This window comes from Rousettus aegyptiacus, unplaced genomic scaffold (genome assembly GCF_014176215.1).
Source record: "Rousettus aegyptiacus isolate mRouAeg1 unplaced genomic scaffold, mRouAeg1.p scaffold_m13_p_10, whole genome shotgun sequence".
Classification (NCBI taxonomy): domain Eukaryota; kingdom Metazoa; phylum Chordata; class Mammalia; order Chiroptera; family Pteropodidae; genus Rousettus; species Rousettus aegyptiacus.
Genome location: NW_023416285.1, coordinates 40,998,992 through 41,023,954, shown reverse-complemented (window position 1 = coordinate 41,023,954; position 24,963 = coordinate 40,998,992). Strand labels below are relative to the sequence as shown.

The 24,963-nt window shown below is 35.1% G+C and overlaps 1 protein-coding gene and 1 pseudogene across 1 annotated transcript in view; both read right to left on the bottom strand.

Annotated features, from left to right (window-relative positions):
* The window catches only part of KLHL8 (kelch like family member 8), a 100,436-nt gene extending 75,719 nt beyond the window's left edge, over positions 1-24,717 (bottom strand). Inside the window, exons 1-2 of the mRNA XM_016161064.2 lie at positions 24,598-24,717; positions 18,709-18,848 (exon numbers count right to left, since the gene is read on the bottom strand). The gene's annotated coding sequence lies outside the window, so the exon portion shown is untranslated. The remainder of the gene's footprint in view (positions 1-18,708; positions 18,849-24,597) is intronic.
* On the bottom strand, positions 7,165-7,283 carry LOC118608874 (annotated as a pseudogene).
* Positions 24,718-24,963: the final 246 nt, after the last annotated feature.

Here is a 24,963-nt window from a genome sequence, read left to right as displayed (position 1 = left end):
ACTTCCTGTTTGGTACTAGTTGAAAGTGGGCAGCTACCTTTATTTTATGCACATTATCATTTAACTGTAGGATTGAGCTCTGAGAAAAATGATGCCATATTGTATGTTCTTTTTAGTGATGTGTAGAAAAATTCTTCACTCTTTCATTCAAGCTTTAGATTATGCAAGTAAAAACCACCTGATTTAGACATTCTAGGCCAAGAAGAGAAGACTGGAGGAAATGCATCAAGAAGGGATGTATTTGTGGTTTTGTTTAATCAAATGTTGAGGGAGAGTTTCCTGGTGCCGGTGAATTAACTATTCATCTCACCATTGTTTGAAGACAAAGATGCTCCATGTGTTGCCTCATCTAATCCTCACCATACCCATCATAGTTAGTAAAACTCAGTTCAGTCCAATTTAATGCTTCATTCTTAAATTCTGTATGAGTCTTATTTCTTTCTCTACTTTCAATTGAGGCTTAAGCTATGGCTTTGAGGGAAAAACCACATGGTCATCTCTTATAGTCCTCTGTCCAGCACTTATAAAAATGGATGAAATTGTTTATTACTTAAAAATAGATTTTGTTGAATATTAAAAAATTTAACTAGAGCCTTGGTGGTGGGGGAGGGGTGGAGAGAAATGTAAAGGAGTTCTTGCTAAGGAAAATTTGAGAATGAAGCAGTGAATTAAGGAATAGATACCTTATAGTTAATATGGCAGTATAATAAAACATGTCATTTTAGGTTGGGTTTCTTTTATTTTTTCTTAAATATATTTTGAGAAATTCCCAATGGAACAGGTAAAGTTCACGTACAAAGATCATAACCAAACAAGCTCTTCCAAAGTGAATGGAGCTTTTACTTTTCAAAAGTTCTTCTTCTTTTTTTTTTTTTTTCAATCCATTTGTGACTGCCAAGGAGGGAATAAAATGACATGACAATCCTATCTTTCTCCCCCACCACGAGACCGTGGTAGTTACTTGGAAACCATTTGAGTCCTCAAACTAAATAAATAAATAATTTACAAAGAAAGATATGACTATAGAGTCATTATTAAAATCACTTACTATAAAATAGCCAAGTTATAAATAAGCACACAGAATGGCTTCTAAATTATGTTAATCCGTCTAGAAAAAACATCAGGCAATGTACCTAAAATTAATTTATTATACAGTTTCTTTTTGCTTTCTCTTTTCATTTCTTTTTCAGAGGAAATGATCCTTGAAAGGGTACATGGCATATTTTTGAAGTGTTCTGTTCGTTCACTTATAATGAGAAATAGTAGAGGGAAACGGAAAATGAGAAATGTGTGAAAAAGTTGAAAACCACATGATATCACTTATATGTGGGATATAAACCTAAAAGTAGCAAATGAACAGCACAAACAAACAGAGACTTATGTACATAGATAATAGATTAGTGGTTACCAGAGGGTAGGAAGAAGAGGGCGGGGAGGGGTAGATGGGGTAAAATGGATCAAATATGTGGTGACAGAAAAAAATCTAACTATGAGAGGTGAATGCACAGTGTAAATATGTATATGTCTTACTGTTAAAGTGTACAGCTGAAACTTACTGGATTTCGTTAACCAACGTCACCATAAAAAAATTTTTAAAAAGAAAATATCTATAAACGAAAAAATTGAAGGAATGCATCGCTGATGACAAATTCTGGACAAAATATAGCAAAATTATACCATGTCTTCACATAAAAAAAAAAGAAAATGAGAAATGTGTGGTATCGAAAACTATAGACTGGGACTGTTGGAACATTTTGAAGGCCATCTAGTTTCTGAAAAGTGTATTATTTTGGAAAAGTCAACAGTGTTAAGTGTTTTGAAGAAGATTTGTATAAGGTGTTTGTAAAGTGTTTGTATATGTGGTTTGTTTTGGTTTTTTTTTTTGAGACATGGTTTGCCATAAGTAAGACATATTGATGACAATTTATACCTTAAAAGAATGTTTGTATTATAGTTTGATTTAGAAGCTTTTCTTTAAATTTTATTACATAGTATTTATTCTGGTTGGGCGTTCATCAATGACTCGTCGATTATAAAATGTTAGTCATTGAGCATCCAAGTGGCTTATCATCTTATAGAGGAAGAACTTTGTCTTTAAAGCAACATGTTGCTTCTGTTGTTCCTTAAAAATAGGTCTCTGTCTCTTCAAGATAGAAAGATAGACACATCTTTGCCCTATATACAATGTGCTCTCACTAAAAGTTCACATATCATTAAACTGAATGAAAATCTTAGGTTAGGAATCAGATCCAAATTCTTTTAAATGGGTAAAGAATAATGCTTTCCAACTTTCAACAGAACAATAGAAATTAGTGGGAGGGATCTGAAAAGAAAAAACAAAAACATACCAAAATAAACTGCTGGGTGGAAAAAATCAACATGTCATAGCATCCTGTGAAGGAGCACGGCCTTTGTCATCAGCCTGCCTGGGTCAAATTCTATCTTTACTATCTACTAGTAATGTGATATTGGGCAAGTTACTTACCTCTCTGTGCCTGAGTTCTTTTAAAATGAGGTAAATGAAAATATCAGAAAAAGTTGTTGAGATGATTCCCTGAGTGAATATTAATAAAGTGCTTAGCACACTGCCTGGCATATAGTGAAAGCTATATAGGTATTTGTTCAATAAATAAATATGACAGTTTTCTTATTACTTCAAAACAAGTCCATATTTAGATTGTTAAGGTAACTTAATAGGAAGACACTCTCAGGAGAAACACCTGCAGCATATACAAGACTCATTTTTGCATTTTCACCATTTCTCCAAGTTTTTTCTCCTTTTTTCTCTAAAGGGATATTTATTTTAATTTATTTAATTGCGAGAGATTAAGTCATTTATCTTTTTAAAGCTTTTTTGTGTATGAACTTGGTTCGTTGGACACATAATTTGGTATCCAGCCTTAATGCTTCTACCAGTTTGTATGCACTGGACTGAAAGGCCATAGGAAAGTTATGGAAGAACTGCCCTTCGAGGTGTTTATTTCTTCCTCCAGCACAGATGACCCAAGGGACCAATACAGAATATTCCAGTTCCAAGAACCGTAGTAAGCCCCAACCCGCTCTGCACTGGCATGCTTTCAAAATTGGAAGCTCTTCATTTTAGATGAGGCTGTAACCAATTTTTATTTTGAAGCAGAGAGCTTTTATTCTTGATAAAGACCTTATTGCTCGTTAGCATCATTATTATGGGCTTTGAAGTGATGTTTAGGGAAAAGCATGTTTCCCGTTTTCCTTCTGGGAGCAGTTTACTAGATCTCAAAGCAGTTTAGTTTTTTTTTAACCACGAATTAATTCTAATTTAAAAAATATTTTTACTTATTAAAACCCAATTTGTTTTCCTAACATCTAATTTTTTTGTTTATTAATTACAGTTACTATACCCAAAACAATTTATACCTAGTAACTATAAAAAACAATCTCATTGACTGAGAAGAAAGTTTCTTGTACAAGCAGTCTTCTCTTTGCACAGTACTGTGGGACCATAAAAACAACTCCGCAAGCTGAAACCATGCAAAGCAATCTTAATAATCAACAGGAAGAATTATAATTGTTCTGCGACCTTTTGTCAAAAAGTTAACAACTGTCTTACTGTTGGTTATGAACGTATAAAGAAATGAAAAAATAAAACTAAGATTTATTTAGTACACTGTAATATAAAATATTAGACACATTAAGTATTAACATTTTTATTTGTAAAAAACTTATCACAAGTAGTTTCAATGGTGCTTGCCTTCTAATTGTATAACTTATGATATAGAGAGCATCTTTCCTATGCCTTGGCTAGTTCTCACATTGTTTTCCGAATTTGGGTCAGCTTTCAGAATTTTATTCTTTGTGAAAAGTCTCTGAGAGCTACTTTAAGGTAAAGATTTTTGCTGTTGTCATTTTCTCTGGGACATCTTCATCTTTTTTGTTACAACTACTTTCCTCATTTATGTTGATAAGTTTGCCTTTATTAAGTTCCTATGGTTGCATATGTAATGTCAACATTTCCATGTGAATTTTACAAATAGCATTATCACTTTTTGTTTCTTAGCTGTACTTTCACCTTTCTTGGCTAATTTCCTCTTTCAATGATGCATTTTTGTAAAATGTAACATGGGCTTGTCACTGGGAGACAAGAGCGCACCACGACTACATGCTTTGCTGTCTCTGTGTGATCCGAATTACAAATGTACAGTGACCAGACTTTGAAAGGAGTGATGTGATTGGTCACTATCATGTGCATCTGTTAATTTACATAGTGATTTGTGGGCTAAAGAGCAAACAGTAAAGTTAATACTTATATAATGACTCAGTTACCATACGGTGGTAAAAGAGATTGGAACCGTGTGGTGGAGGACGGTGCTATTTAACTAAATTCACAGTAACTGAATTTTATGCATATCAGAATCCTGCAAAGTGAAGACTGACTATATATAACTTGTGTGTTTTCTACAATATAAGTTGAGGAGTGTTAAAGAAATGGTTCTTAACATACTTCTAAGATGATCATTCTAGAACACAATTTGATTACTTCATTCCTCTGTTAAAGATCCGTCAGTGACTTTCTGTACAAGATTGTGAAAACGACTACAATTCTTCACTCCTCCCTGTTCCTGGGATCTCTTCAATGTGACTTTCTAACTCCTCTTGTCAAGAGGTGAAATTTATTTCCTCCCTCCTTGAACTTCGGTCAGCCTCGTGACTTGCTTTGGCCAACAGGATGCAGGGATGGTGTGCCAAGGCTTCACGTACTTCCTCTCATTCTGTTGGGACCCTCTTCTCTGCTGTGGAAAGCAAACCTGCTTCAGGGTGATTTTCCCAGCAGAGGCCAGTTCCCAAATGACCCAGCAGTTGACCATAGACACAGAAATGAACCTAACCAAGATCAGGGAAATTCTCCAGCTATACTTACACTGAAGTGCTGACCCTCAGAATCATGAGCTAAGTAATAGCTTTGTTTTAAGTCCTTAAACTTTGGAGTGGTTTGTTATGTAGCAATATCTGATATTCTTCCCAAGGTTTATAGGACCAATTCTGACCTTGAGGCCTTCCAGTCATGACCTGGATACTCCTAACAGCGGGGAACTCCTTACCTTTAATAGTAACCTTCTCTACTTTTGTGTAATATGAAATTAAAAACAAAACAAAAAACAATTAATGTGGCTTTGATAATTAAAGTTATCAAATATTCGAATAACACTGAGTATAGCCGAAAGTTATTTCTTTTTTTTTCTCATTGGCTGAGCTGCCGCATTTCTTTCTTCCTTTTTTTTTTTTATTAAGTTTATTAGGGTAACATTAGATAATACAAATATATAATTTTCAGTTGTACATTATAATTCGACATCTATATATTCTATTGTGTGATTACCACCCAAAGTCCAGTTTCCTTCAGATACCATGTATTTGATCCCCTTTACCCACTTCACCTTCCCCCTACCCTCCTATATTTGACCCCCTTTACCCTGTCTACCTGCCCCCTCCTCTCCCACCCCCTAACATCTGGTAACCACTTGTCCATTGTCCATGTCCCTGAGTCTCTGTTTCTCCTGTTCATTTGTTGCTTTTAGGTTTAAACCCCACATACAAGTGATATCATGTTATTTGCAACATTTTCTGTCTGGCTTATTTCACTTAGCATGATTATCTTGAGGTTCATCCACATTGTCACAGATGGCAGTATTTCGTCTCTTCTTATGGCCGAGTAATATTCCATTGTATATATGTACCACAGCTTCTTTAGCCAATCGTCTATCGTAGGACACTTTGGTTGCTTCCATGTCATGGTCACTATGAATAATGCTGCTATGAACATCGGTGTGCAAATATCTTTTTGGATATGGATTTTCAAGTCTTTGGGGTAAATACCCAGTAGAGGGATTGCTGGATCATATAGTAGATCAATTCTTAGTTTTTTGAGGAACTTCCATACTGTTTTCCATAGCACCTGTACCAGTTTGCAATCCCACCAGCAGTGTATGAGGGTTTCCTTTTCTCTGCATCCTCTCCAATGATTGTTACTACTTATCTTCTTGATTATAGCCATTCTAACAGGTGTGAAATGGTATCTCATTGTGATTTTGATTTGCATTTTTCTAATAGCTAGCGATGTTGAGCATCTTTTCATACATTTGTTAGCCATTTGTCTTCAAGGGAGAAGTGTCTGTTCAGGTCCTCTGCCTATTTTTTAATTGGATCATTTTTGTTGTTGTTATTGAGTTGTATGAGTTCTTCTCATATTTTGGATATTAGGCCCTTGGCAGAGGCGTTACTTGCAAATATATTTTCCCGTTCGATGGTTGTCTCTTTACCTTGTTGACGATTTCTTTCACTGAGCAGAAGCTTTTTAGTTCGATGTATGCCCATTCATTTATTTTTGCTTTTACTTACCTTTGAGATCAAATTAATAAAATCCTCTTTAAGTCCAAGATCCTTGAGTTTAGTTCCTAGGTTTTCTTCTATGCATTTCACTGTTTCAGGTCTTAAATTAAGGTCTTTAATCTATTTTGAGTTAATTTTGGTGTATGGTGATAGACAACAGTCTAATTTCATTCTTTTGCAGATGGCCTTCCAATTTTCCCAGGGGCATTTATTGAAGAGGTTTTCCTTTCTCCACTGTATATTTTTGGCTTTTTTTGTCGAAAATTATTTGCCCATATAAATATGGGTTTACTTCTGGACTCTTGATTCTGTTCCACTGGTCTGTGTGTCTGTTTTGCTGCCAATACCATGCCGTTTTGATTACTGTCGCTTTGTAGTATAATTTTAAGTCAATCAGAGTGATGCCTCCAGCCTCATTCTTTTTTCTCAGGATGGCTTTGGCAATTTGGGGTTTTTTGTGCTTCCATACAAATCTGATGATTTTTTTGTTTCATTTCTTAAAAAATGTCAATGGGATTTTGATGGGGATAGCATAACTCTGTATAATGCTTTAGGTAATATGGTCATTTTAACTATGTTGATTCTTCCAATCCAAGAACACAGATTATCTTTCTGTTTCTTTGTATCTTCTTCAATTTCTTTTAATAGGGTCTTGTTGTTTTCATTATATAGGTCCTTCACTTGTTTTGTTAAATTTATTCCTAGGTATTTTATTCTTTTTGTTGTAGTTGTGAAAGGAATTATTTTTTCCAGTTCTTTTTCTTTTTTAAAATTATATACTATTATTATTATTATTTATGCCTATAGCACCTGGTCTTCCTAGGTGATCTCCCATCCAAGTACTAATCAGGCCCAACCCTGCTTAGCTTCCGAGACCAGACAGGATTGAGCTTGTTCAGGGTGGCATGGCCATAGACCTTGAACCGTGATTCCACTGGGGAGCGAACCCAGGACCTTCTGCCTGTAAAGCAAACATGCTAACCGCCACACTATGGAACCATGTCCTTCCGCTTCTTTTTCTGACACTTCATTATTAGAATATAGAAACGCTATGGATTTTTTTAACGTTGATTTTGTATCCAGAGACTTTACTGTATTTGCTTATTGTTTCTAGTAGTGTTCTTGTGGAATCTTTAGGGTTTTCTATTTATCCACAAATAGTGACAGTTTGACTTCTTCATTTCCTATTTGGACACCTTTTATATCTTTCTCTTGCCTGATGGCACCTGTTAGGACCTCCAATGTTATATTGAATAGCAGTGGCAATAGTGGACAGCCTTACCTTCTTCCTGATCTTAGAGGGAAGGTTTTTAGTTTTTCACCATTAAGTATAATGTTGGCTGAGGGTTTGTCAAAGATGGCCTTTATTATGTTAAGGTACTTTCCTTCTACACTGATTTTTTGAAGTGTTTTGATAATAAATGGATGCCGTATCTTGTCAAAGGCCTTTTCTGCATCTATTGATATGATCATATGTTTCTTATTTTTTAATTTGTTTATGTGGTGTATCGCATTAATTGATTTGTGTATGTTGAACCATCCCTGTGCCCCAGGATGAAACCTACTTGATCGTGGTATATACTCTTTTTAATATGTGGTTGTATTCGGTTCGCTAGTATCTTATTTAGGATTTTTGCAGCTGTGTTCATGAGAGATATTGGTCTGTTGTTTTCTCTTTTTTGCATTATCTTTATCAGGTTTTGGTATCAGAGTAATATTGGCTTCATAAAATGAGTTGGGAAGTATTGCCTCCTCTTTGGATTTTTACAAGAGTTTGAGGAGAATAGGTATTAAATCTTCTTTGCATGTTTGGTAGAATTCACTGGTGAAGCCATCTGGTCCTGGACTTTTACTTTTTGGTAGGTTTTTGATGATTGTTTCAATTTCCATATTGCTGATTGGTCTATTTAGATTTTCCAGTTCTCCCTGCTTCAGTCTAGGAAGATTGTATTTTTCTAAGTACTGGTTCATTTCTTCTAAGTTATTAAATTTGGTGTTATATACTTTTTCATAGTATTCTTGCATAATCCTTTTTATTTCTGTGAGGTCAGCTGTAATTTCCCCTTTCATCCTGATTTTGTTTGTGTCCTTTCTCTTTTTTCTTTAGTGGGTCTAGCCAGAGGTTTGTCAATCTTATTAACCTTTTCAAAGAACCACTCTTTGTTGCATTTATTTTTTCTATTTTTTTTTTTTGTTTTGTTTTCAATTTCATTTATTTCTGCTCTAATTTTGGTTATTTCTTTCCTTCTGCTGACTTTAGGCCTCATTTGTTCTTCCTTTTCTAGTTTTTGAAGATGAAGCATTAGGTTGTTTATTTGGGTTCGTTCTTGTTTTTGGAGTTAGGCTTGTAATGATATGAACTTTTCTCTTATGACCACTTTTGCTATGTCCCAAAAGTTTTGATATCTTGTACTATCATTATCATTTGTTTCTGTGTATCTCTCGATCTCTCTTTTTATTTCTTCTCTGACCCAGTTATTCTTCAGTAGCATGTTGTTTAATCTCCATGTGTTTGTGGTTCTTCCTGATTTCTTTTTGCAGTTGATCTCTAGTTTCACAGAGAATATGGTTGGTATGATTTCAAAGAATATGGTTGGTATGATCAGAGAATATGGTTGGTATGATTTCAAACCTATTATATTTGTTGAGGCTATTTCTGTGTTCCAGTATGTGGTCGATTCTTGAGAACGTTCCATGTGCACTAGAGAAGACTATATATGCAGCTGTTTTAGGATGGAAGGCTCTCTATATGTCAATTATGTCCAGTTGGTCTAATGTGTCATTTAAAGATGTTATTTCCTTATCGATTTTATGTTTGGATGATCTGTCCATATCCAACAGTGGGGTATTTGGGTCCCCTACTATGAGTGTTTTAATCTGTTTCTCTCTTTAGTTCTGTTAGTAATTGCTTTATATTATTCAGGGCTCCCTGATTGGGAGCATAGATATTAATAAGTGTTATGTCTTCTTGGTGCATGATTCCCTTTATCATTATGAAGTGTCCCTCAGTATCTTTCTTTATCTTTTTTATTTTAAAGTCTATTTCATCTGATATTAGTCTGGCTACTTCTGCTTTTCTCTGAATGCCATTTGCTTGAAATATCATTTTCCACCCTTTCACTTTGAGTCTAGATTTGTCTTTGAAGATGTGTCTCCTGGAGACAACATATGGTTGGGTTTTATTTTTTGATCCATTCTGCATCTCTATGCCTTTTTATTGGTGAGTTCAGTCCATTTACATTTAGGGTGATTATTGAAATACGACATCTTCTTATAGCCATTTTATCTTTTGCTTTCTGCTAGCTCAGTGTTTCCATTGCTTCCTTGTCCTTGCGTTTCTGTTTTCTTTGTTTTGGTTGGCTTTTGTGGGTTTTCCCTCTGGTTCTTCTTGCTTTATGTTATATACCTCTGTTCTGAATCTTTGGTGTGTGGTTTCCATTATGAATGTGAAAAGGATAGCTACGTGTGTGTGTGTGTGTGTGTGTATATATATATATATATATATATAATAATTTGGATCTTTGAATCCTCCCCTTTTTAGTCATTGTTATCTCAATTTGTCCCTATGTACGCTGAATATTTATTACTCTCTTGTAATATCAGTTCTCTTCTTATTATTTAAGCTTATAATGCCCTATTCTTAGTAAGGGTTGCGTTCCTCTGCTTCTATTTGACTAATAGTCACTTTACTGCTAATTATGTTTTTTTTGTTGATGTTATTTAGTTGTAGGTGAGCTGACCCCTTTAAGTATTTCCTGTAGTGCAGGCCTCATAATGGAGAATTCTGTCAATTTTTGTATGTCTGAAAAGGTCTTAATTTCTCCTTCATATCTAGGCTGGTAGTTCCTTTCACTTAGTAGTTTAAATATTTGATTCCATTCCTTTCTGGCTTCTAATGTGTGCGCTGAGAAGTCTGAGGATAATCTAATGGGTGTTTATACGTTACCATTTTCTTCTCCCTGGCTGTCTTGAGAATTCTTTGTCACCAATTTTTGATAACTTTAATATGATGTGTCTCAGTGAAGGCCTTTTTGGGTTGAGATAATTGGGTGTTCTGTTGACTTCTTGAATTCCAAGCTCCAGCTCATTCCTTAGATTTGGGAAATTCTCGTCCACTATTTACCTGAAAATGCTTTCTAGTCCTTGCTCCTTTTCCTCCCCTTCGATAACGCTTATTTTTCTTATGTTCACTCTTTTAATGGTATCAGCTAGTTCTTGAATTTCTCTTTTATTATTCTTCATTCTCTGGTTTCCTTCTTCTTCCTTCTGATTTTTTTCTAGATTTCTGTCTTTGATATCACAGATCCTTTCCTCCATTTGGTCGGCTCTATTTCCCAAGTTTGCTATTTCATTTTCCAGCTCTTGCAGTATCTTTTTTATCTCCATATGATCTATTCTGTTCTTTATGAGAGTTTCAATCTTTTTACTCTGGTCATCTAGTTGTTTTTTATGATTCCTGAAATTGTTCATATGACTCATTTTGGAACTAATTGAGTTTTTTCAGAAGTACCATCCTGAAGTTTCTGTCATTTAAGTTGCATATTTCTATGTCTGTAAACTTATTTTGTGGAGATTTTTCTCTTTCTTTCTGAGATGGCTTGTCACATTGGTTGGTCATTGGTGTTTAATGGACTGTTTCTTCATCTGGGTATTGATAGAAGTGTATTCTGCTTTTTTTTTTTTTTTTCCAGAAAGAAGGTTTATTATATAAAGTTCTCTCTTTAGTCTGGTCCAAAGAAGGTGCTTTTCTTTTGGTTTCCCGTAGGTGGCATCTAAGCCTCTTGGATCCCTGCTTAATATAAAGCTTTAAAATGCCTTTTAAAATTTTTTCTCGTAGATATTTAATCACACTCACTACCCTCAGTTTCAATCCTTGTCAGTATCAGGGACAGTCTGTGCTGTGTTTACTCAGATTCCCCTGGGACTCTGCGATTACTGGTCTTAGAAGGTGTGGGGGGAGGGGCCCTCTGGTTGGGAGTTGAGGGCTGCGGCTCAGCCTCGGATTTGCAACTGGGGCCAGTAAAAATCAGCTCTTGTTCCTCTGCGGTTCCATCCCACTTCTCAGCTTTCTACCCTGATGACTAGACCCTGCCGCCGGCTGCGGCTGTGGCTGCGTGGAACTCACAGCCCTTTCAGGCAGGGCCGTTCAGGGAAGTTCCTTCATCTTCTACTCTTCCCCTCCCCCCACAGAGAGCTCCAGCAGGCAAGAGGCAGCTTCTTTATTTCTCCCAGTCCACCACCCAACACCTTGGGTTCTGACCTGTGGTAGCTCTTATGCACAGATCCCACGCTCAGACATGCTGGTGTGCAATTTGCGTGTTTTTTGTTGAGTTTTAGATGTTCAGCTTATTGTTGTTTCAAGTGGAGAGATCTGGGGACATCTCTCACTCTGCCATGTTTCCACCCAAATCCCTCTCTCCTATTTTAAATCTCTTTGTCTCTTTGGTTGTGACTGTGCGAAATTTCTTTGTCTTTATCTTGTAAACCTTTTATTGCATTTCTAATATCTGTAATATTACGTTTAACTTCCAAGATTTCTTGTTTTGTTTCCAAAATATTCTTTTTATAAAATAACACATTTTTATTGTCCTAAGACATTTTATATGTTATACAGTATTTTAAATCTTGGAGGATATCATATTTCTTTGCTTGTTTTACTTTACTCAAAAGTTAGATGCATTATGAATTAGAATTATGAGGAAATGGTGGTAAATTTGTTTTAATCTGTCGATTTAACTATTAATATTGTCAATAGTGCTTTCACTGCAGAGTGGAGTCTCAGATGTCAGAGCATTTTGCTCCCTCCAGGAGGAACTATGTGGAAGGAGTTTAGTGAATCACCACTGATAACCGAAAAAAAATGAAAGGAGTCATTGTATAAACTGATCCTCTTCCAGAAGTACAGACTATAAAGTCAAGATAAAATTTTGATTCCCCGCAATAATCTAAAGCAACCAATGTTTATGGGAGTGGTCTTTCATTTTTAAACAATTTACTTGAAAATAGTTAATATAGACACATATATTAAAAAGTCGAATAGTGCTAAAGTCTTAAAAATGTGTGCCCCTTTATCACTTTTATTTCTCTTAGCTTTTTCTTTTTATGTTTACATGCATATTCTAAGAAAAAAAGGTATATACAGCCATCTTTTGATTAATCAATTTTATTTATTTATTTTGATTAATCAATTTTAGATATTATTAATAAACTTCTATTTTAGTCTAGATCCTCCAAGAGGCAAACACAAAAGCGAGAAAGTTATTAGGGAAAATGCCTATGAGGAAAAATGAGGAGGGAACTGGGGAAAGCTGGGAGGTCTTACTAGGTCAGGAGAAAGGAAAAGGAAGATGAGTGGGTATAATCACCTTAAACCACAGATCAGTTCTAAGGAAAGGTCAGTAAGGCCATCAGGGACTCCTTGAGTCATAGTCACTTGAGTCATAGTCACTCATCTGAAAAATCCCCTGTTTCCCAGGAATGTGCCTACCTTAGTATTTCTTTCTCTCTCAGTCACTGTCTAGAAGCTGTCCATGGAAAGTATGGCCTCTGAATAACTGTAGTGATGGATTTCAAAGGACAGTAACTGGGCCCATTAGACAGATATGCCCCTGAAGTTGGAGATCGGAGAAGGAGCATTCTCATGCCTGCAACCAATGTGACCAGTAAAGATTTTAGTGCCCTTGCACAGACCTCTTACCTTTTTTCTTCCCTCCAATATAATTGTACTCCAATTTTGATTAAATCCATTCCAGTGCTTTCATTAGTATGATTATATAAATTTCTCCTATAGTTGAGCCAGGCAATGCATTATGATAATAGCAAATTTATTCTTCCCTTTTTATTTTTCATAGAGATAATAATTGCCTCATTTTTTCCCCACTTGCTTAGTTTACTTTGAAATTATGGCTGCAGTTTCCTCTAATTCTTCATAGCTTTGTAAAATACCTCTTAATATAAATTTCTGTAGAGTCAAACTTAGGAGCAGAGAAAATTTGCTAAATCAGGAGTGAGCTAGTAAATGTTTAACAACCATCTCTCTTTGGGGGTGATGGAGACTGAACCTTGGTTTTTAGGTTTTCCCTTCCATTGTGTAAGTACTCCCACCATGGCAAATTCCAAGCTACCAACGTGATGCCACTGAATATAGAACTGGAAAGAGAAGCACACAATCAGCCCTTGTGAGCCTGTGCAAGTTGGATCTGCCACACCACTTAGAAAGCCTTCCTGGAACCCCTCTTCCTCCTGCTCTAATCTGGACTTGTCATTTTCTATACCTCCTATAACTTCACTTCTGTATTTCTCTGTGTCTTTTTCTTTCTCAAATTCTTTCAGTGTTTATTGCCTTGGGTTACCCCTTCATTTTGATGAAACATATCCTCTGGTTACTTCCTGAGAAAGGGTATATAGAAGGTTGACAGGCTTTCATTTCTGCTTGCATTTGCATTTGCAAGGGGGCATCTCTGAAAATGTCTTTCTCCACTCTTATATTTCTTTGGTAATTTTCTTGAATATAGAACTCTAGTTTTAAAATTCGATCTCCCCAGAATTTTGTAAGCATTGCTCCCCAGTCTTTTAGCTTCCCAATGTTGCTGTTGAGAAGTTTGATGCCATTATCTCCCCAAACCTTTAAATGTGACATTTTTTTCTTTCTATAACCTTTTAAAATGGTCTCTGACCCTGGTGGTCTGCAATTTAATAATGATGTACTTTAGTATATATCTTTTCTCATTTACTGTTAGTAGAAATGTGGACACTCATTTTGAGCAATTCTAAATATCTGTGACTTTACTGATAATTTTCTCCTTGTTTTTATTTATATATTTTCCTGGACCTACTATTATATAGATATTGGACATCTTGGATAGATTTTTGAAAAAACTTTTATTTTCCATTTTTTTCTTTTTTTGTTCCTCTTTCTAGATACTTCCTCAAATTTAGCTGCTGAAGTTTTCACACATTTTTTTTATGCCTATTATCTAATTTGTAATTGTCAGGAACTCTATTTTGTTCTCTATTCTTCCCTCTCATAATATCTATTTGTTTCTCGGATGCAAGATTTTTTCTTATATCTTTGGGTATATAATTATAGTTCCTTTGAAGTTTTCTTTTCCTCTTTTCATTGTCTATTTTTTAGCTCTTTAAAAAATTGTTTACGCTCTTTATCTGTCATGTGGGTGGCATATTTTTAAAATATCTGGCAGTCCTGTGTGCGTAGCCTCTTGCCCCATCACCTGTGTTACTTGCAAGGTTGAAGTTGTGTTCTGTTGTTGCTTTGTTCTCCCCCTGCAGTTAACTTCATTTCCTTTTTCTTCTGGTATCCTTCTTAGTTTTCTCAGATTGATTATTTTGTTTCTCTCAAAAGAATATCATCTCATGAGATGCGATATTTGAGGTTAAATTATAATACTGTTTGTCTGAGGAGGAGGCATGTGTTATAAATAAACAGAGAAATTGATTTTATAGATTGTTCTGTAGACGGTCGTGGAAGAGGGTAGACACCCAAGAAAAATATCCTGATCAGAGTTTCAATAGAAACAAAATCTAAGGTTTTAACTTGTAGTTTCCATAAGCATTATTAAAAATTAATTTTATAATTTTATTTTCCTTCAAGTTTACTAAAATTCTGAAATAAATGAATGCATTTCATATAAACAAATTTACCTTTAGGTTTTCACGTTTAAACATCTTTCTGTCATTAAGGACATTGGGACAAGAGCAGACATTTTAGTGCTTCTGCGACTGACTTGATTCATCCATTAATCAGTAACTTACACTTTCAAATGACAAATTTTCAACAGACAAATTTTTAACAGTAGTAATGTGACTGAGTTCCAGCCAAAATAAAGCAGGAGGAAGTAATATATGTCATTTGTAAGCCTAGCCTACAAAACCTCCATATGTGATCCTCTATCTTCTTTTTCCTTTTGCTGATGGAATGCAGAGGACATCAAAGCCCTCAAGAAGAGCAGAGACACAGGAAAGTAGCTTAGTCCCCTGAACAAGCTTCATATGAATGAAAAATAAAACTCTATTCTATAAGCTACTGGGACTTGGGGATTTATGTGTTATAGGGGTTAGTGTTACCTTAATAAATATACCTCTTCACACAACTATTTTGCATATTCATTTATTCAAAAAATATTTAACATCTAGTAAATAACAGGCACTGCATTCAGGTAACTGGGATACAGTGATAAATAAGATTGATAAGGTGCTTGCTTGTTCTCTTGAAGCTTATGTTCTCATGAAAAAAAAAAGGGAACCACTAAGCAAGTAACCAAATAAATAGTAAACAAATATCAGCTAGTGGAAGGTGTTATGAATGAAATACAATGGCATAAAGGATGAAGAGGCTAATTCATAAGGTCACCTGAAGATATGACATTTCAGCTGAGGATATGACATTCTGAGGCCAGAATGGTGCCAAAGCTACATTTTCAAATGCTTATTTTTGCAAGAAGCATTTTTTAAAAACAAAAACCTCCTTGTTAATGTTCTTTCAAAATAATCCTTCCAAACACTGGGGGATGCTTAATACTTCTGCTCCCTTCTTTTTCTGTCATGGATTTGGTCTTGCTTTGACTAGGAAAGAACAATAATAGATGAAGCCCAGCCATACTTCACAGGCTGCTTCTCTAAGACCTACGATTTCTAGGTTCCACTTGAATTAAAAAGGGGTTAGATTAATAAGAAGTGAGGTCAAGTTGACAGGTGGCCAGACTGTTACGGATTTTACTCTAAGTGAGACATGAGGTCCAGGAAGAGGCAGGGAGAACACTTAGGAGGCTGTTGCAATAATCCAAGCAAAGAAAACAACGACTTGGACTAGGGTGTTAGCAGGATAGTGGTGAGAAGTGACTGAGTTGTGGATATGGTTTGAGTGAAGAGTGGATAGGATTTGCTGACAGTTTAGATATAAAGATGGATAGTCAATGATAACTCTAAGGATTTTAGTCTGAGAAGTCAGAAAGATGAAATTATCATCTATTGTGATAGGGAAGACTATGAAAAGAGCAGGTTTGGGAAAAATATTAAGAGTTTGTTTTGAAAATGTTAATCATGACTTTTTTAGATATGATATGCATTATTTTATTGTAAAAATAATTATGAAAGAGGTAATTGTTGTCAATTTTGTTTCGTGAGCAAGGAAACCAAAGCTGAGAGAAGTTAAGTAAGTTGCCCATATCCACACTCTAGTAAATGGCAGAACCAAATTAGAACCTGAGTCTTTTGGAATCCGAAATTGGGATTCATCTCACTACCAAATTGTGCTTACCTACTCCAACAGACTATTTTCACCTTATTCTCTATAACCCAGAATTTCTACAAGTTGCTTTCTTTACAAATTCTTTTTAATAACTCTATCTCTGGCATCTGATTCTTACCTATGATCTGATAATTAAGCATATGTTTTTACATGATGACTGTGCATGGTAGAGATCGCTAATAATTAAGCCTTCCCTGAGTTTCTAATGTGTACGTGTCTGCCTGACTGGACACTCCATTTTCGGCACCCCTTACAGGTAGATGTGACCAGGTGACTAAATTATGGCTGAGTCATAGGAATAGAAGTGGTGTGTGTGTGACTTCTAGGTCCTATATTTAGATGGAAACTGCTGTCCCTCCACTTGCATTTTTCCACTTCCTTTGGGCTAGAACCAGGATGTGCTGGAGTACAAAGGGTACACCCTAGGGTAAAGTGGAGCAACAAGGTAGAAATAGTCTTGAGTCCCTAATAATACTGTAGAGCAGAGCTGGCCTCTTCTCCTGGACCACCAACAACTTAGACTTTTATAAGGGGAGAGAAATAAACTTACTCTTTTATGTAAGCCAGTATTAAAAGCAGCTGAGCCCCTGTCTTAGCCAAATATACCACAAATTAGTACAATACACCACAGATTCCTAGAAGGAAGTATGGCACAGTGGTTAATACAGGTCCGTTGGACAATGGGTCCAATCCAGGCTACGTCATGCAGCAGCTGTATGTTTTGTCCCGGGTATTTAATTTTTGTTCATTTGTTTGTTTGTTTGTTTTTGGTGGTAAAATATATGTAGCATAAAATTTACCATTTTAATCATTTTTAAGCACAAGGTTCAGTGGCGTTTAATACATTCACATTGTTGTACAATCATCACCATTATCCATCTTTTTCATCATCAAACTAAAACTCTGTACTTTTAAACAATAACACCTCATTTCCTCCTCCCCCTAGTTCTTGGTAACTACTGTTTTACTTTCCATCTATATATATTTGACTATTCTAGGTACTTCATGTAACTGGAATTGTATAATATTTGTCCTTTGTGTCTGGCTTATTTCAGTTAACATGGTGTCTTCAGAATTCACTCATGTTGTAGCATATGTCAGAATTCCTTCCTTTTTAAAGGCTGAATTATATTCCATAACATGTATATACCACATTTTGTTTATTCACTCATTCATCGGTGGATATTTGGATGGGACTACAGGTTTTTTAGAAGTGGATGAGACTTTTCCATTCTCTCTTACACCATCCACTTCAGGGAACTCTGAGATCTTAGAAATGAAATAACTTAAAAAAGAAGGATTCAACACCCTGGATAGGCCATGGAAGCTGCACTCTGACCAGGCACATTTGCATGGGTCTTTTATATGAATAAAAACATATTTTCATTGTATTAATTAACCATTGGATAGGTGGAGTTTATTGTCTTGTGTTACCATAACAAACTCATACCTGTTTACTTACCTGACAAAACATTTTTTTGTCACTGACCCATGAAAATGTTTTTCTTTTCTCTCTACCAATACCATTTTTCTGCTTCTAGAAAACCACAGTCTTTTAAAAATCAAGAAAGCAAACAATATCAAAGGGCCTCTTTGCATTTTTTCTCCTCATTAAAAGTAAGAATTATGACTTCTTTTCCAGAACCTCCTCTACATTAGCTCATCTTTTGCCCCAACTGAACTAAGAAAAGATATTCCTCTCTTTAAACCTGGATCATGTTTCAGTTCAAGTAATGAATTTCTCTTATTAGAATTGAACAAACTTCATACTAAAATCAACAGGCCTCTACTTGACAGGGGACCTAGCGAATCAAGAGCAACTGCTATTATTTGTATTGGCGCCACTTCCAAGATGTGTTTCATTTATTTGTTTTTGTTTAAGCTTTGTCAGCCAAGGTTTATAACTCTCACTTTCCTCCTGTTTAGCAAGGCTCTGAAAAAAGAAAGTGGTACCTTCTGTGATGAGTGTACAGACTCTGAAGCAATGAAGCCACCATCAGGTGATAAGTTACATAAGTGTGAATAAAATACATTAACAGTATGACAATAATGACAACAGAGTCAGACTGGCCTACCCAGGTTTCCAGGATTCCCCGAGTCCTAGTGGTCTCTGGTCTGTCTCCTTCCATTAGATCTCGTTTCAGGTCTTTTCAAAGAAGTAAATTGTTCTCCAAGACATCCTTTAATTGAAAGTTGGATTTTCCTTAGATTCTATCTGGAATGATCAGAAAGCAGAGAATAAAAATTTGAAAAGTATGTTGGAAAAGTCAAGAGACAGCAGTTGACTCCATTTCTGCAGGATCAAAAGGTCCTCAGATTGTGGTCACTCATAGAGTGCCGAAACACTACACCTGCTTATCTCTCACCATAGTGGCTCCTGGGGCACCAGCTCTCAAAGATCTCACCTTGGGAGTGTGTGAGGGTTGGATAGGGAAAGGGGAAGGGAAGAGAGGAATGGAAATTTGAAACAGTAAAAAAAGGAGAGGGGAAGTAGAATGTAGGAAGAGGAATTGGTGAGGTGGTGGGTGAATTAGGAGGGGAAAAAATGGAAGAGAAAAGGAGAATAAAGTGAGGAAGACAGAAAAGGGAAAGGAAAAATGAAAAATGGGGAGAAGAGAGAAAAAGGGGTAGAAATTAACATTCACTGAGTACCTTCTAGATAAATGGAAAACAACCTTGAGATTGGAGTCTTATTTTCCAGCATAAAGGAACAAGGGCTGAGGCTGGGCTTTAGGCACTTAAGGCCATGATGTCTATGATGTTTTGTCCTGGATAAGGGCTAATCGGTACTGAAAGTGCCTTCAGCCAGGGCTGGATCCACAGTGCAGGACTAGGCTAAATAAAAATGCAGGATCCCTCATTTCAAAATTATTAAAAATTTCAAGATAGTGCCAGCAGAGCATTAAACCAATTGTGGGGACCTCCTGTGCACAGCTTATATGCTTATGAAGCTGGTCTTGTCTTCAACATAGAAAGAACTCAACATTTAAGTAGTGGCTATATGATATAAAGTCATCTGGTCTTCTAAAACTAGATCTTTGCCACCATTTAAGTAAAATAATTGCATGTTTGAATTTTTCTCAGGCTGGCTATTTGCCTTGTGTTATATCAACTTAGCTCAGAGTTTTCTTTCATACCTGGTTCTACTGCCTAGAGCTTTATTTTTAAGATAAGACGTATGTCTGCTTACTAATAATAACTACTGTAAAATTAAAAACTACTCATAGTTTTTAATATCAGGCTGAAAGATATTAATTGCACAATAAAGGGTGTTAGCTTAAATTTATCAAACACAGGGAGAGCTTGTGATAAGCTCATGCAGGCACACAAGAAGAAAGCATGAAGAAATTCAAGAAAATGTAATTATGTCCAATTTTTAGGAAGGCTATTAGTTCATTTAACTTTTATATATTTTCCTTTATGCTAATGATAAATTAAAATGGCACTAGGCCTCCCTTTCTCCTGTATTCTACATTGCTCCAAGTTTCATATAAGTTTGTCTTTTTGCAGATAAAAATTCTGTCCTTATAAAAAAAAAGTCAAAGATTAAGAACTTGGTAAGTATCTCTGCTTGGATGTTGGCACTTGAAAAAGGAACTCTTATACACTGCTGATGGAAATGTAAATTGGTACAGCTACTACGGAAAACAGTATGGAGCTTCCTCAAAAAATTAAGAATGGAATTACCATGTGATCCAGCAATCCTTTTTCTGGGTACCTTCCTCAAAAAATTAAGAATGGAATTACCATGTGATCCAGCAATCCTTTTTCTGGGTACCTACCCCCAAATTTTGAAAACATTTTTTTTGTAAAGGTATATGTATCTTGATGTTCCTTGCAGCTTTATTCATGGGAGCCAGGACATGGAAACAACCAAAGTGTCCTATGATGGATGATTGGATGAAGAAGATGTGGTCCATATATACAATGGAATATTACTCAGCCATAAGAAAAGATGAAATACTGCCATTTGTGACAACATGAATGGATCTTGAGATAATCACACTAGGTGAAGTAAGTCAGACAGAAAAAGTTGAAAACCATGTGATTTTATTCATATGTGAGATATAAAACTGAAAGCAACGAATGACCAAGACAAATAAACAGAGACTCACAGACATGGACAACAGTTTAATGGTTACCAGAGGGAAGGTGGGGAAGAGGTAGGTAGAAAAAGGTAAAGGGGGTCAAATATATGGTGACAGAAGAAGATTTAACTTTGGGTGGTGAACACACACACAATGCAGTAGAGAGGAGGAATTATTGAATCATACACTTGAAGCCTATATAATTTTATTAACCAGTGTCACCTCAATAAATTTAATTTAAAAAATAGTACAAGCTTAGTCTTCAACCAATTTCTCTAAGTATTAATATCTTACACAAACCATAGTACAATGATTAAAACAGGGTAATTAATATTGTTATAATCCCATAATCTGAAGTTTTTTTGCCAGTTTTCCCATTGATTTTAAAATATTCAAGATGTAGCTGATGACAAGTAGTCTAATTTAAGAATTTTTCCCCAAAGTGTGTTCACCAACTGAATTGTAGTTTTAGAGCTAGTACTGGTAAAAATCTGAAGTTGTCACATTAAGGCAATCTAGTGCTTAAATAGGGAATTTATTTCCTCTTAACTCTGGAAAGATTAATTAGTAAGCTTTAATAACAGTTCAACAAAAGCCTATATTTAAAAAGTTGAACATTTTACTCACTGATAAGCTCTTTTTCTTCTTTGATTATGCCCTCTGCCCAATTATATATCATGCAACATAACGATTACCCAGATGTATGTAATATTGTATTAGGTGCTTGACAATATGAATGCGCTAACTTGGATTGAATTAATATGAAATAAAGAATGTTTCCAATAATATGATATGCAGAATTTGCATAAAAATAATAAAAGAATGAGGTAAAAGTAATCCAAATGTTCATTGTTACATGAATACATAAAGAAAATGTGGAACATTATGCAGCCTTACAAAAGAAGGAAATCCTGTCACATGTTATGTAGATGGACCTTGAAGACAGTATGCTAAGTGAAATGAGTCAGTCACAAAAAGACAAATACTGTATGGTTCCACTTATTTAAAGTATCTACATAGTCAGAACCATAGGAACAGGATGTAGAAAGGTGGTTGCCAAGGGCTGAGAGCAGGAGAGAAGGGGGAATTAGTGTTTAATGGGTACAGAGTTTCAGTTTTGCAAGATGAAAAAATTCTAGAGATTTATTGCACAACAGTGTAAATACACTTAATATTATTGAACTGTACATTTAAAAATGGTTAAGATGGTAAATTTAGTGTTATGTGTTTTTCAAAATTATGGTTTAAAAAATAATAGAAGAAGTGGAAGTGTATAGAAATATAGATCAAACAATTTGGCAAATAGCTGACAATTGGAGAGGCTGTGTGATGGTTATATTATATATATACATATAATCTTTATAGTAAAAAGCCAAAAAAATTTAAAGGTTTCTAATCTCTGGATAATATTTTCTTAACATCCTTTATAATCAGCATTATTTATCCAAAATGAAAAGAGCTTTTCTCTCATGAAAATTTGATAATTTAAATGTTAACTTGTCAAAATAAAAGAGAAAACCTAAACAGACAGATAAACACAACCCCAGAAAGACTTTGACTACAGAGATGACAGTAGAAAAGAGTTAAAAATCATCTCAAATCTTACCACCCACTGGAAATACTTCAGTGTACATCCTTATAGAATTTTTAAATGAAAAATATTTTTAATGTCAATTCATTACTGTCAGATAAAAAGTGTAACCTACACTTACACCATATGGAAAAAAACTCTTGTTTATCAACCAGATAAACTTGGATTAGATGAATATGAAATAAAGAATGTTTTCAATAATATATGTAAAATTTGCATAAAAATAATAGAAGAGGCAAAAGCAATCTAAATGTTCATTATCAGATGAATAAATAAAGAAACTGTATATATTCAAGGAAACATTGTACAACCTTAAGAAAGAAGGAAATTCTGTCACATGCTACAGCATAGATGGACCTTTCAAAATAGATGCATAAATTAGCAATTACACATTGCATATGCAAAATTATGTGTTTATATATAAGATTTTTTTTCTGGAGAATAACCAAAGTTTTCAACAGAATTTCAAATGATCTCATGACTTAAATGGGTTGAGATGATATATTCTGTTTGAACAATTCTTTGCAGCTAGTCATTTATTCATTAAGGAAAAATTTGAAGAACTTTTTAAAATTGTAATTCAACTTTGAAATTAATAACACATCTTCACCAAGGGAAAATAACTACCTAATGCCAGATTTTATTTGTTTTACTAGCAATAATTCCTTCCTTCCTTCAATAAAAGGATCTTGGTTTAAAAAAATATTACTAAGATTGATATGTATTTTATATAAACTTACATCCTTTTTTATTTTTCAGGCAACCAAAATTTTATTCCCTTTGTTCACTTACTTTTACCTATTTATTTTCTCCTCCACACACTCCCAACCCTGACCTATCAATGTTTCCCCTTTAAGAACTGGATCTCTGAAGGTGGGGCATCTCCTCCCACATGCTGGAGGGGTGCACCGTGGGATATGGACTGTGATTCTACCTGGGTTGCAAACCCAAGACCTTCTGCATGTAAGGCAGATGTGCTAACCACTACACCATGGAGCCACTCACCCCTTACTTTCATTTTTTAGCAATTACTCCAATACTTTCATAAAATATTCCTTTAGGTAGTATTGAGTAAAATTAGTTCACTAAAAGAATCATCTTTTTTTGAATTATTTAATTCAACAAACCTTATTTTTAGCCACACTAGTAAAATAATAAACAAAATTTTGAATTCTATTATCTTAGCAAATAAAATGTAACTCCATTATAAAATGGAGTTATATTATAACTCCATAATAAAATAACAAAAAATGTTTTGTTATTGCATAAATTATAATACCTTGTGATGATTTATTTAAATGTTATGTAATAATTTATAGTTTCATTCATTTAATCATTCATTCACGACATCATAGAGGGCAAAACAGACAAGGAAAATTTTACTGCTAGTTGAAGCTTTGCTTCACATTCCAATGTGGAAACACCAATAGTCTAAGACTCCATGGGAAGGCTCCTTTATCTGAAGCTAATAAAACCTAGAGATCCTCAAATCAAAATAAATCAAATGGACCATGTCCATTTGTCTGAAATCTACTGCTTTAATCACTCTCAAGGGCAACTGCTAGCACCAAAAGGAAAGGAACCAGAGAACTTCGCTTTCTGGGACTTAGGAGTAATAAGTGGAGAGCATGGGGACAGGGCAGGGAGGTCACTGCCTCTTGAGTCTTCCATAGAATGTCAAAAATGTGGATTCCGCAAAGGTTACCTTAACCTTGAGTCTCCCCCATCACAATGGCCAGAATGTCTGGAACTTGTCCAACCCAGTCAAAACCAGCAGTATATATCCTTTAGGGTGAAGTAAGTTGTTGGGCACAAAGAAGACTTACATTTAGGAAGCAGAGTTCCAGTGAGTGTGGTGAAAAAGAAAAAACCTTGGATTAATCTCTGATGTTACTAACATAGAAACAAGTAACTCTCAAAATTAACATTTCAAACGCGTACACTTTTACTTTTTTATATTTTGCTCCAAGCAAAAATACACCCATCAAGCCCTCAAGAAAGTGGAAAAAAGAGAAGGCGAGATCAATAAGCTCAGCAACGACAGGACATCTATTTCAGCAAGGCCCAAGATGATTCCACCACTGCCTTTATCAGGCCAACAACATTCCTGAAGTACAAGCAGAGAAACAAAAGGCACCAGGATAAGTGCTGCCTGATTTGCTGTCCAAGTTCCACCTGCTCTTTCTTGACTGCAAAGAAAGGAGGTGTTTAGACACTTTTATAGAACGGGGTGAGTCAAGTGAAAAACAAAACAAAAATATATCTCAGGTCACCTGGAATCTTACCTTTTTAGATCTCAACCTCTTCAGGATCAGTCAGTATTTCATAACATTTTCTTGCTGAGAAAAAAATATCTAGAGGCATGAATATTACCCCAAACAACTTAAAATACTGAAAACATTTTCATGGGAAAACAGGAAAAGGAGACAACTGTTACATAAGATGTTTACAAACAGAAAAATTTTATTTCTTAAAGGGGAAGAGGGTGTGAAAATTACATAGTGTTTCTTTCAATGGGGGAAAAACAGACTCTTCTAACTGTGACATTTGTATTCATTTTCTATTGTTGGGGAACAAAATGCCACAAATTTAAAACTCCATAGCTTAAAAAACACCATTTATTAGTTCACAATTCTGTAGGTCAGAAGTAC